The following is a 13,696-nucleotide window of genomic DNA, read 5'->3' as shown; positions in this document are numbered from 1 at the left end:
CTATAACTACCACTAGAACTAATACCTTACTAATGCTATAACTACCACTAGAACTAATACCATACTAATGCTATAACTACCACTAGAACTAATACCATACTAATGCTATAACTACCACTATAACTAATACCTTACTAATGCTATAACTACCACTAGAACTACCACTAGAACTACCACTAGAACTACCACTAGAACTAATACCTTACTAATGCTATAACTACCACGATAACGAATACCATACTAATGCTATAACTACCACTAGAACTAATACCATACTAATGCTATAACTACCACTATGACTAATACCTTACTAATGCTATAACTACCACTATAACTAATACTATAACTAATACCAAACTAATGCTATAACTACCACTAGAACTAATACCATACTAATGCTATAACTACCACTATAACTAATACCTTACTAATGCTAGAACTACCACTAGAACTACCACTAGAACTACCACTAGAACTACCACTAGAACTACCACTATACTAATGCTATAACTACCACTAATGAACTACCACTATAACTACCGAAACTACCACTAGAACTACCACTAGAACTACCACTATAACTACCACTATAACTACCACTATAACTACCACTATAACTACCACTATAACTAACTAAACTAACACTATAACTAATGCCACTATAACTACCACTAGAACTAATACCATACTAATGCTATAACTACCACTAGAACTAATACCATACTAATGCTATAACTACCACTAGAACTAATACCACTAATGCTAAACTACCACTAGAACTAATACCATACTAATGCTATAACTACCACTAGAACTAATACCATACTAATGCTATAACTACCACTAGAACTAATACCATACTAATGCTATAACTACCACTAGAACTAATACCATACTAATGCTATAACTACCACTAGAACTAATACCTTACTAATGCTATAACTACCACTAGAACTAATACCATACTAATGCTATAACTACCACTAGAACTAATACCATACTAATGCTATAACTACCACTAGAACTAATACCATACTAATGCTATAACTACCACTAGAACTAATACCATACTAATGCTATAACTACCACTAGAACTAATACCTTACTAATGCTATAACTACCACTAGAACTAATACCATACTAATGCTATAACTACCACTAGAACTAATACCATACTAATGCTATAACTACCACTAGAACTAATACCATACTAATGCTATAACTACCACTAGAACTAATACCATACTAATGCTATAACTACCACTAGAACTAATACCATACTAATGCTATAACTACCACTAGAACTAATACCATACTAATGCTATAACTACCACTAGAACTAATACCATACTAATGCTATAACTACCACTAACTAATGCTATAACTACCACTAGAACTAATACCATACTAATGCTATAACTACCACTAGAACTACCACTATAACTAATACCTTACTAATGCTATAACTACCACTATAACTAATACCTTACTAATGCTATAACTACCACTATAACTAATACATTACTAATGCTATAACTACCACTATAACTACCACTATAACTAATACCATACTACCACTAGAACTACCACTAGAACTACCACTAGAACTACCACTAGAACTACCACTAGAACTACCACTAGAACTACCACTAGAAGTAATACCATACTAATGCTATAACTACCACTACAAGTAATGCTAGAACTACCACTAGAACTACCACTAGACTAATGCTATAACTACCACTAGACTAATGCTATAACTACCACTAGAACTACCACTAGAACTAATACCATAGTAATGCTATAACTACCGCTAGAACTACCGCTAGAACTACCACTAGAACTACCACTAGAACAACCCCTAAACAACCACTAGAACTACCATTAGAACAACCACTAGAACTACCACTAGAACTACCACTAGAACTACCATTAGAACTACCACTAGAACTACCACTATACTAATGCTATAACTACCACTATACTAATGCTATAACTACCACTAACTACTATAACTACCACTGAACTACCACTAGAACTACCACTAGAACTACCACTAGAACTAATGAACTACATACTACCATGCTAGAACGACCACTAGAACTACCACTAGAACTACCACCATACTAATGCTATAACTACCACCATACTAATGCTATAACTACCACTATAACTACCACTATAACTAATACCATACTAATGCTATAACTACCACTATAACTACCACCATACTAATGCTACAACTACCACTATCACTACCACTTACTAATGATATAACTACCACTATACTAATGCTATAACTACCACTATAACTACCACCATACCAATGCTATAACTACCACTATAACTACCACCATACTAATGCTATAACTACCACTATAACTACCACTATACCAATGCTATAACTACCACTATAACTACCACCATACTAATGCTACAACTACCACTATACGAATGATATAACTACCACTATACTAAGGATATAACTACCACCTTACTAATGCTATAACTACCACTATAACTACCACTATACCAATGCTATAACTACCACTATAACTACCACCTTACTAATGCTATAACTACCACTATAACTACCACTATACCAATGCTATAACTACCACTATAACTACCACCATACTAATGCTATAACTACCACCATACTAATGCTACAACTACCACTATACTAATGATATAACTACCACTATACTAAGGATATAACTACCACTATAACTACCACTATACTACCGCTATAACTACCACTATAACTACCACTATAACTACCACTATACTAATGCTATAACTACCACTATACTAATGCTATAACTACCACTATAACTACCACTATACTAATGCTATAACTACCACTATAACTACCACTATACTAATGCTATAACTACCACTATACTAATGCTATAACTACCACTATAACTACCACTATACTAATGCTATAACTACCACTATACTAATGCTATAACTACCACTATAACTACCACTATACTAATGCTATAACTACCACTATAACTACCACTATACTAATGATATAACTACCACTATAACTACCACTATACTAATGCTATAACTACCACTATACTAATGCTATAACTACCACTATAACTACCACCATACTAATGCTACAACTACCACTATACTAATGCTACAACTACCACTATACTAAGGATATAACTACCACTATAACTACCACCATACTAATGCTATAACTACCACTATAACTACCACTATACTACCGCTATAACTACCACTATACTAATGCTATAACTACCACTATACTAATGCTATAACTACCACTATAACTACCACTATACTAATGCTATAACTACCACTATACTAATGCTATAACTACCACTATACTAATGCTACCACTGCTAATGCTATAACTACCACTATAACTACCACTATACTAATGATATAACTACCACTATACTAATGATATAACTACCACTATAACTACCACTATACTAATGCTATAACTACCACTATAACTAATACCTTACTAATGCTATAACTACCACTAGAACTAATACCTTACTAATGCTATAACTACCACTAGAACTAATACCATAGTAATGCTATAACTACCACTAGAACTAATACCTTACTAATGCTATAACTACCACTAGAACTAATACCATACTAATGCTATAACTACCACTAGAACTAATACCATACTAATGCTATAACTACCACTATAACTAATACCTTACTAATGCTATAACTACCACTAGAACTACCACTAGAACTAATACCTTACTAATGCTATAACTACCACGATAACGAATACCATACTAATGCTATAACTACCACTAGAACTAATACCATACTAATGCTATAACTACCACTATGACTAATACCTTACTAATGCTATAACTACCACTATAACTAATACTATAACTAATACCAAACTAATGCTATAACTACCACTATAACTACCACTATAACTAATACCATACTCATGCTATAACTACCACTAGAACTACCACTAGAACTACCACTAGAACTACCACTAGAACTACCACTAGAACTACCACTATAACTAATACCATACTAATGCTATAACTACCACTATACTAATGCTATAACTACCGCTAGAACTACCGCTAGAACTACCGCTAGAACTACCACTAGAACTACCACTATAACTACCACTATAACTACCACTATAACTAACACTATAACTAACACTATAGCTAACACTATAACTAACACTATACTACCGCTAAACTACCACTAGAACTACCACTAGAACTAATACCATACTAATGCTATAACTACCACTATAACTAATACCATACTAATGCTATAACTACCACTAGAACTAATACCTTAATGCTATAACTACCACTAGAACTAATACCATACTAATGCTATAACTACCACTAGAACTAATACCATACTAATGCTATAACTACCACTAGAACTAATACCATACTAATGCTATAACTACCACTAGAACTAATACCATACTAATGCTATAACTACCACTAGAACTAATACCTTAATGCTATAACTACCACTAGAACTAATACCATACTAATGCTATAACTACCACTAGAACTAATACCATACTAATGCTATAACTACCACTAGAACTAATACCATACTAATGCTATAACTACCACTAGAACTAATACCATACTAATGCTATAACTACCACTAGAACTAATACCTTAATGCTATAACTACCACTAGAACTAATACCATACTAATGCTATAACTACCACTAGAACTAATACCATACTAATGCTATAACTACCACTAGAACTAATACCATACTAATGCTATAACTACCACTAGAACTAATACCATACTAATGCTATAACTACCACTAGAACTAATACCTACTAATGCTATAACTACCACTAGAACTAATACCATACTAATGCTATAACTACCACTAGAACTAATACCATACTAATGCTATAACTACCACTAGAACTAATACCATACTAATGCTATAACTACCACTAGAACTAATACCATACTAATGCTATAACTACCACTAGAACTAATACCTACTAATGCTATAACTACCACTAGAACTAATACCATAATGCTATAACTACCACTAGAACTAATACCATACTAATGCTATAACTACCACTAGAACTAATACCATACTAATGCTATAACTACCACTAGAACTAATACCATACTAATGCTATAACTACCACTAGAACTAATACCATACTAATGCTATAACTACCACTAGAACTAATACCATACTAATGCTATAACTACCACTAGAACTAATACCATACTAATGCTATAACTACCACTAGAACTAATACCATACTAATGCTATAACTACCACTAGAACTAATACCTACTAATGCTATAACTACCACTAGAACTAATACCATACTAATGCTATAACTACCACTAGAACTAATACCATACTAATGCTATAACTACCACTAGAACTAATACCATACTAATGCTATAACTACCACTAGAACTAATACCATACTAATGCTATAACTACCACTAGAACTAATACCATACTAATGCTATAACTACCACTAGAACTAATACCATACTAATGCTATAACTACCACTAGAACTAATACCATACTAATGCTATAACTACCACTATGAACTAATACCTTACTAATGCTATAACTACCACTATAACTAATACTATAACATACTAATGCTATAACTACCACTATAACTACCACTACTAATACCATACTAATGCTATAACTACCACTAGAACTACCACTAGAACTACCACTAGAACTACCACTAGAACTACCACTAGAACTACCACTATACTAATGCTATAACTACCACTATACTAATGCTATAACTACCATAGAACTACCGCTAGAACTACCGCTAGAACTACCACTAGAACTACCACTATAAACTATAACTACCACTATAACTAACACTATAACTAACACTATACTAATGCTATAACTAACACTACTATAGAACTACCACTAGAACTACCACTAGAACTAATACCATACTAATGCTATAACTACCACTAGAACTAATACCATACTAATGCTATAACTACCACTAGAACTAATACCTTAATGAAACTACCACTAGAACTAATACCACTAATGCTATAACTACCACTAGAACTAATACCATACTAATGAACTACCACTAGAACTAATACCATACTAATGCTATAACTACCACTAGAACTAATACCATACTAATGCTATAACTACCACTAGAACTAATACCTTAATGCTATAACTACCACTAGAACTAATACCATACTAATGCTATAACTACCACTAGAACTAATACCATACTAATGCTAAACTACCACTAGAACTAATACCATACTAATGCTATAACTACCACTAGAACTAATACTATACTAATGCTATAACTACCACTAGAACTACCAATGCTATAACTACCACTAGAACTAATACCATACTAATGCTATAACTACCACTAGAACTAATACCATACTAATGCTATAACTACCACTAGAACTAATACCATACTAATGCTATAACTACCACTAGAACTACCATACTAATGCTATAACTACCACTAGAACTATACCATAATGCTATAACTACCACTAGAACTAATACCATACTAATGCTATAACTACCACTAGAACTAATACCATACTAATGCTATAACTACCACTAGAACTAATACCATACTAATGCTATAACTACCACTAGAACTAATACCATACTAATGCTATAACTACCACTAGAACTAATACCATACTAATGCTATAACTACCACTAGAACTAATACCATACTAATGCTATAACTACCACTAGAACTAATACCATACTAATGCTATAACTACCACTAGAACTAATACCATACTAATGCTATAACTACCACTAGAACTAATACCATACTAATGCTATAACTACCACTAGAACTAATACCATACTAATGCTATAACTACCACTAGAACTAATACCATACTAATGCTATAACTACCACTAGAACTAATACCATACTAATGCTATAACTACCACTAGAACTAATACCATACTAATGCTATAACTACCACTAGAACTAATACCATACTAATGCTATAACTACCACTAGAACTAATACCATACTAATGCTATAACTACCACTAGAACTAATACCATACTAATGCTATAACTACCACTAGAACTAATACCATACTAATGCTATAACTACCACTAGAACTAATACCATACTAATGCTATAACTACCACTAGAACTAATACCATACTAATGCTATAACTACCACTAGAACTAATACCATACTAATGCTATAACTACCACTAGAACTAATACCATACTAATGCTATAACTACCACTAGAACTAATACCTTACTAATGCTATAACTACCACTAGAACTAATACCATACTAATGCTATAACTACCACTAGAACTACCACTATAACTAATACCTTACTAATGCTATAACTACCACTATAACTAATACCTTACTAATAACTACCACTATAACTAATACATTACTAATGCTATAACTACCACTATAACTACCACTATAACTACCACTAATGCTATAACTACCACTAGAACTACCACTAGAACTACCACTAGAACTACCACTAGAACTACCACTAGAACTACCACTAGAACTACCACTAGAACTACCACTAGAACTAATACCATACTAATGCTATAACTACCACTACAAGTAATGCTAGAACTACCACTAGAACTACCACTAGACTAATGCTATAACTACCACTAGACTAATGCTATAACTACCACTAGAACTACCACTACCATAGTAATGCTATAACTACCGCTAGAACTACCGCTAGAACTACCACTAGAACTACCACTAGAACAACCCCTAAACAACCACTAGAACTACCATTAGAACTACCACTAGAACTACCACTAGAACTACCACTATACTAATGCTATAACTACCACTATACTAATGCTATAACTACCACTATAACTACCACTATAACTACCACTAGAACTACCACTAGAACTACCACTAGAACTACCACTAGAACTAATACCATACTAATGCTAGAACGACCACTAGAACTACCACTAGAACTACCACCATACTAATGCTATAACTACCACCATACTAATGCTATAACTACCACTATAACTACCACTATAACTAATACCATACTAATGCTATAACTACCACTATAACTACCACCATACTAATGCTACAACTACCACTATCACTACCACTATACTAATGATATAACTACCACTATACTAATGCTATAACTACCACTATAACTACCACTATACCAATGCTATAACTACCACTATAACTACCACCATACTAATGCTACAACTACCACTATACGAATGATATAACTACCACTATACTAAGGATATAACTACCACCTTACTAATGCTATAACTACCACTATAACTACCACCATACTAATGCTACAACTACCACTATACGAATGATATAACTACCACTATACTAAGGATATAACTACCACTATAACTACCACTATACTACCGCTATAACTACCACTATAACTACCACTATAACTACCACTATACTAATGCTATAACTACCACTATACTAATGCTATAACTACCACTATAACTACCACTATACTAATGCTATAACTACCACTATAACTACCACTATACTAATGCTATAACTACCACTATACTAATGCTATAACTACCACTATAACTACCACTATACTAATGCTATAACTACCACTATACTAATGCTATAACTACCACTATAACTACCACTATACTAATGCTATAACTACCACTATAACTACCACTATACTAATGATATAACTACCACTATAACTACCACTATACTAATGCTATAACTACCACTATACTAATGATATAACTACCACTATAACTACCACTATACTAATGCTATAACTACCACTATAACTACCACCATACTAATGCTACAACTACCACTATACTAATGATATAACTACCACTATACTAAGGATATAACTACCACTATAACTACCACCATACTAATGCTATAACTACCACTATAACTACCACTATACTACCGCTATAACTACCACTATACTAATGCTATAACTACCACTATAACTACCACTATACTAATGCTATAACTACCACTATACTAATGCTATAACTACCACTATACTAAAGCTATAACTACCACTATAACTACCACTATACTAATGATATAACTACCACTATACTAATGATATAACTACCACTATAACTACCACCATACTAATGCTACAACTACCACTATACTAATGCTATAACTACCACTATAACTAATACCATACTAATGCTATAACCACCACTAGAACTAATACCATAGTAATGCTATAACTACCACTAGAACTAATATCTTACTAATGCTATAACTACCACTAGAACTAATACCATACTAATGCTATAACTACCACTAGAACTAATACCATACTAATGCTATAACTACCACTATAACTAATACCTTACTAATGCTATAACTACCACTAGAACTACCACTAGAACTACCACTAGAACTAATACCTTACTAATGCTATAACTACCACGATAACGAATACCATACTAATGCTATAACTACCACTAGAACTAATACCATACTAATGCTATAACTACCACTATGACTAATACCTTACTAATGCTATAACTACCACTATAACTAATACTATAACTAATACCAAACTACCGCTATAACTACCACTATAACTACCACTATAACTAATACCATACTAATGCTATAACTACCACTAGAACTACCACTAGAACTACCACTAGAACTACCACTAGAACTACCACTATACTAATGCTATAACTACCACTATACTAATGCTATAACTACCGCTAGAACTACCGCTAGAACTACCGCTAGAACTACCACTAGAACTACCACTAGAACTAACACTATAACTAACACTATAACTAACACTATAACTAACACTATAACTAACACTATAACTAACACTATAACTAACACTATAACTAACACTATACTACCGCTAGAACTACCACTAGAACTACCACTAGAACTAATACCATACTAATGCTAGAACTACCACTAGAACTAATACCTTAATGCTATAACTACCACTAGAACTAATACCATAATGCTATAACTACCACTAGAACTAATACCATACTAATGCTATAACTACCACTAGAACTAATACCATACTAATGCTATAACTACCACTAGAACTAATACCATACTAATGCTATAACTACCACTAGAACTAATACCATACTAATGCTATAACTACCACTAGAACTAATACCATACTAATGCTATAACTACCACTAGAACTAATACCTTAATGCTATAACTACCACTAGAACTAATACCATACTAATGCTATAACTACCACTAATACCATACTAATGCTATAACTACCACTAGAACTAATACCATACTAATGCTATAACTACCACTAGAACTAATACCATACTAATGCTATAACTACCACTAGAACTAATACCTTAATGCTATAACTACCACTAGAACTAATACCATACTAATGCTATAACTACCACTAGAACTAATACCATACTAATGCTATAACTACCACTAGAACTAATACCATACTAATGCTATAACTACCACTAGAACTAATACCTTAATGCTATAACTACCACTAGAACTAATACCATACTAATGCTATAACTACCACTAGAACTAATACCATACTAATGCTATAACTACCACTAGAACTAATACCATACTAATGCTATAACTACCACTAGAACTAATACCACTAATGCTATAACTACCACTAGAACTAATACCTTAATGCTATAACTACCACTAGAACTAATACCATACTAATGCTATAACTACCACTAGAACTAATACCATACTAATGCTAAACTACCACTAGAACTAATACCATACTAATGCTATAACTACCACTAGAACTAATACCATACTAATGCTATAACTACCACTAGAACTAATACCATACTAATGCTATAACTACCACTAGAACTAATACCATACTAATGCTATAACTACCACTAGAACTAATACCTTACTAATGCTATAACTACCACTAGAACTAATACCATACTAATGCTATAACTACCACTAGAACTACCACTATAACTAATACCTTACTAATGCTATAACTACCACTATAACTAATACCTTACTAATGCTATAACTACCACTATAACTAATACATTACTAATGCTATAACTACCACTATAACTACCACTATAACTAATACCATACTAATGCTATAACTATACTAGAACTACCACTATAACTACCACTAGAACTACCACTAGAACTACCACTAGAACTACCACTAGAACTACCACTAGAACTAATACCATACTAATGCTATAACTACCACTAGTAATGCTACTACCACTAGAACTACCACTAGACTAATGCTATAACTACCACTATACTAATGCTATAACTACCACTAGAACTACCACTAGAACTAATACCATACTAATGCTATAACTACCACTATAACTACCGCTAGAACTACCACTAGAACTACTAGAACTACCACTAGAACTACCACTATAACTACCACTATAACTACCACTATACTAATGCTATAACTACCACTATAACTACCACTAATGCTATAACTACCACTATAACTACCACTAGAACTAATGCTAGAACTACCACTATAACTACCACCATACTAATGCTAGAACTACCACTAGAACTACCACTAGAACTACCACCATACTAATGCTATAACTACCACCATACTAATGCTATAACTACCACTATAACTACCACTATAACTAATACCATACTAATGCTATAACTACCACTATAACTACCACTATAACTACCACTACCACTACTAATGCTATAACTACCACTATACTAATGCTATAACTACCACTATAACTACCACTATACCAATGCTATAACTACCACTATAACTACCACCTGCTATAACTACCACTATAACTACCACCATACTAATGCTATAACTACCACTATAACTACCACCATACTAATGCTACAACTACCACTATAACTACCACTATACTAAGGATATAACTACCACTATAACTACCACTATACTAATAACTATAACTACCACTATAACTACCACTATACTAATGCTATAACTACCACTATACTAATGCTATAACTACCACTATAACTACCACTATACTAATGCTATAACTACCACTATACTAATGCTATAACTACCACTATAACTACCACTATACTAATGCTATAACTACCACTATACTAATGCTATAACTACCACTATACTAATGCTATAACTACCACTATAACTACCACTATACTAATGATATAACTACCACTATAACTACCACTATACTAATGCTATAACTACCACTATACTAATGCTATATACTAATGCTACTACACTATACTAATGCTATAACTACCACTATAACTACCACTATACTAATGCTATAACTACCACTATACTAATGCTATAACTACCACTATACTAATGCTATAACTAACTACCACTATAACTACCACCATACTAATGATATAACTACCACTATAACTACCACTATAACTACCACTATAACTACTACACTATACTAATGCTATAACTACCACTATACTAATGCTATAACTACCACTATACTAATGCTATAACTACCACTATAACTACCACTATACTAATGCTATAACTACCACTATACTAATGCTATAACTACCACTATACTAATGCTATAACTACCACTATAACTACCACTATACTAATGATATAACTACCACTATACTAATGATATAACTACCACTATAACTACCACTATACTAATGCTATAACTACCACTATAACTACCACCATACTAATGCTACAACTACCACTATACTAATGATATAACTACCACTATAACTACCACTATACTAATGCTATAACTACCACTATACTCATGCTATAAAACATGACCAGACAGAAACTTACCTGGTTGTTCAATTGATATATCTCCTCTACTCCAACCATCACCGGCTGTAATGCTGTAGTCTGTCAGGTCTCCAACCATCACCTGCTGTAGTCTGTCAGGTCTACAACCATCACCGGCTGTAATGCTGTAGTCTGTCAGGTCTACAACCATCACCGGCTGTAATACTGTAGTCTGTCAGGTCTACAACCATCACCGGCTGTAATACTGTAGTCTGTCAGGTCTCCAACCATCACCGACTGTAATACTGTAGTCTGTCAGGTCTCCAACCATCACCGGCTGTAATACTGTAGTCTGTCAGGTCTCCAACCATCACCGGCTGTAATACTGTATAGCGTGTCTATCAGGTAGGGGACATCACCTGTTTGGGGTGTAATGCTGTATATTCTGTCAGATAGGGGACGTCTCTAGTTTCTCCTAATGCTGTAATTCTCTCCTGTCCTGACACGGTCACGCCCTCCCCTAAATAACCGCTCACACAGAGAGAGAGAGCAAGGGCGAGTCAGAGATAATCATGCCTAATCTTTCCGTCTAAACTTAGCCGTCTCTGTCCCTACCCTCTTACTGTAGCTTAGACCTCAATGGGAACATGCCACACAGGGATAAACAGGGGATCTACTCAGCTCTGTGAGAGAAGTTTATTTAATTTTTTAGAAGTGCCTTTTATTTAAATCTTTGTCCAATGGATGTTAAATGTCAATTTATTATCAACAAATAAAAATATCCACTTCAGTCATGACATTTAGATGTTGCCTTCAGTCTGAACCGGTTGTCAGTGTGATCAATAATCACAGCTAACGTCGCAGGGAG

At 33.4% G+C, this 13,696-nt stretch overlaps 1 protein-coding gene across 2 annotated transcripts in view; it reads right to left on the bottom strand.

Moving 5' to 3' along the window:
- Positions 1-13,696, bottom strand: part of usp21 (ubiquitin specific peptidase 21) — a 46,762-nt gene that overhangs the window by 28,162 nt on the left and 4,904 nt on the right. Inside the window, exon 1 of one of the 2 annotated variants that reach the window (XM_042316423.1) lies at positions 12,889-13,352. The exons of the other annotated variant lie outside the window; for it this stretch is intronic. The gene's annotated coding sequence lies outside the window, so the exon portion shown is untranslated. Of the gene's footprint in view, positions 1-12,888; positions 13,353-13,696 lie in introns of those variants that run through there. 2 annotated transcript variants of the gene reach the window in all.

The sequence above is a fragment of the Oncorhynchus tshawytscha genome, unplaced genomic scaffold, assembly GCF_018296145.1.
Source record: "Oncorhynchus tshawytscha isolate Ot180627B unplaced genomic scaffold, Otsh_v2.0 Un_contig_1394_pilon_pilon, whole genome shotgun sequence".
Classification (NCBI taxonomy): domain Eukaryota; kingdom Metazoa; phylum Chordata; class Actinopteri; order Salmoniformes; family Salmonidae; genus Oncorhynchus; species Oncorhynchus tshawytscha.
Note: the sequence above shows the minus strand (reverse complement) of the source record. Positions and strands in the feature narration are given on the sequence as shown.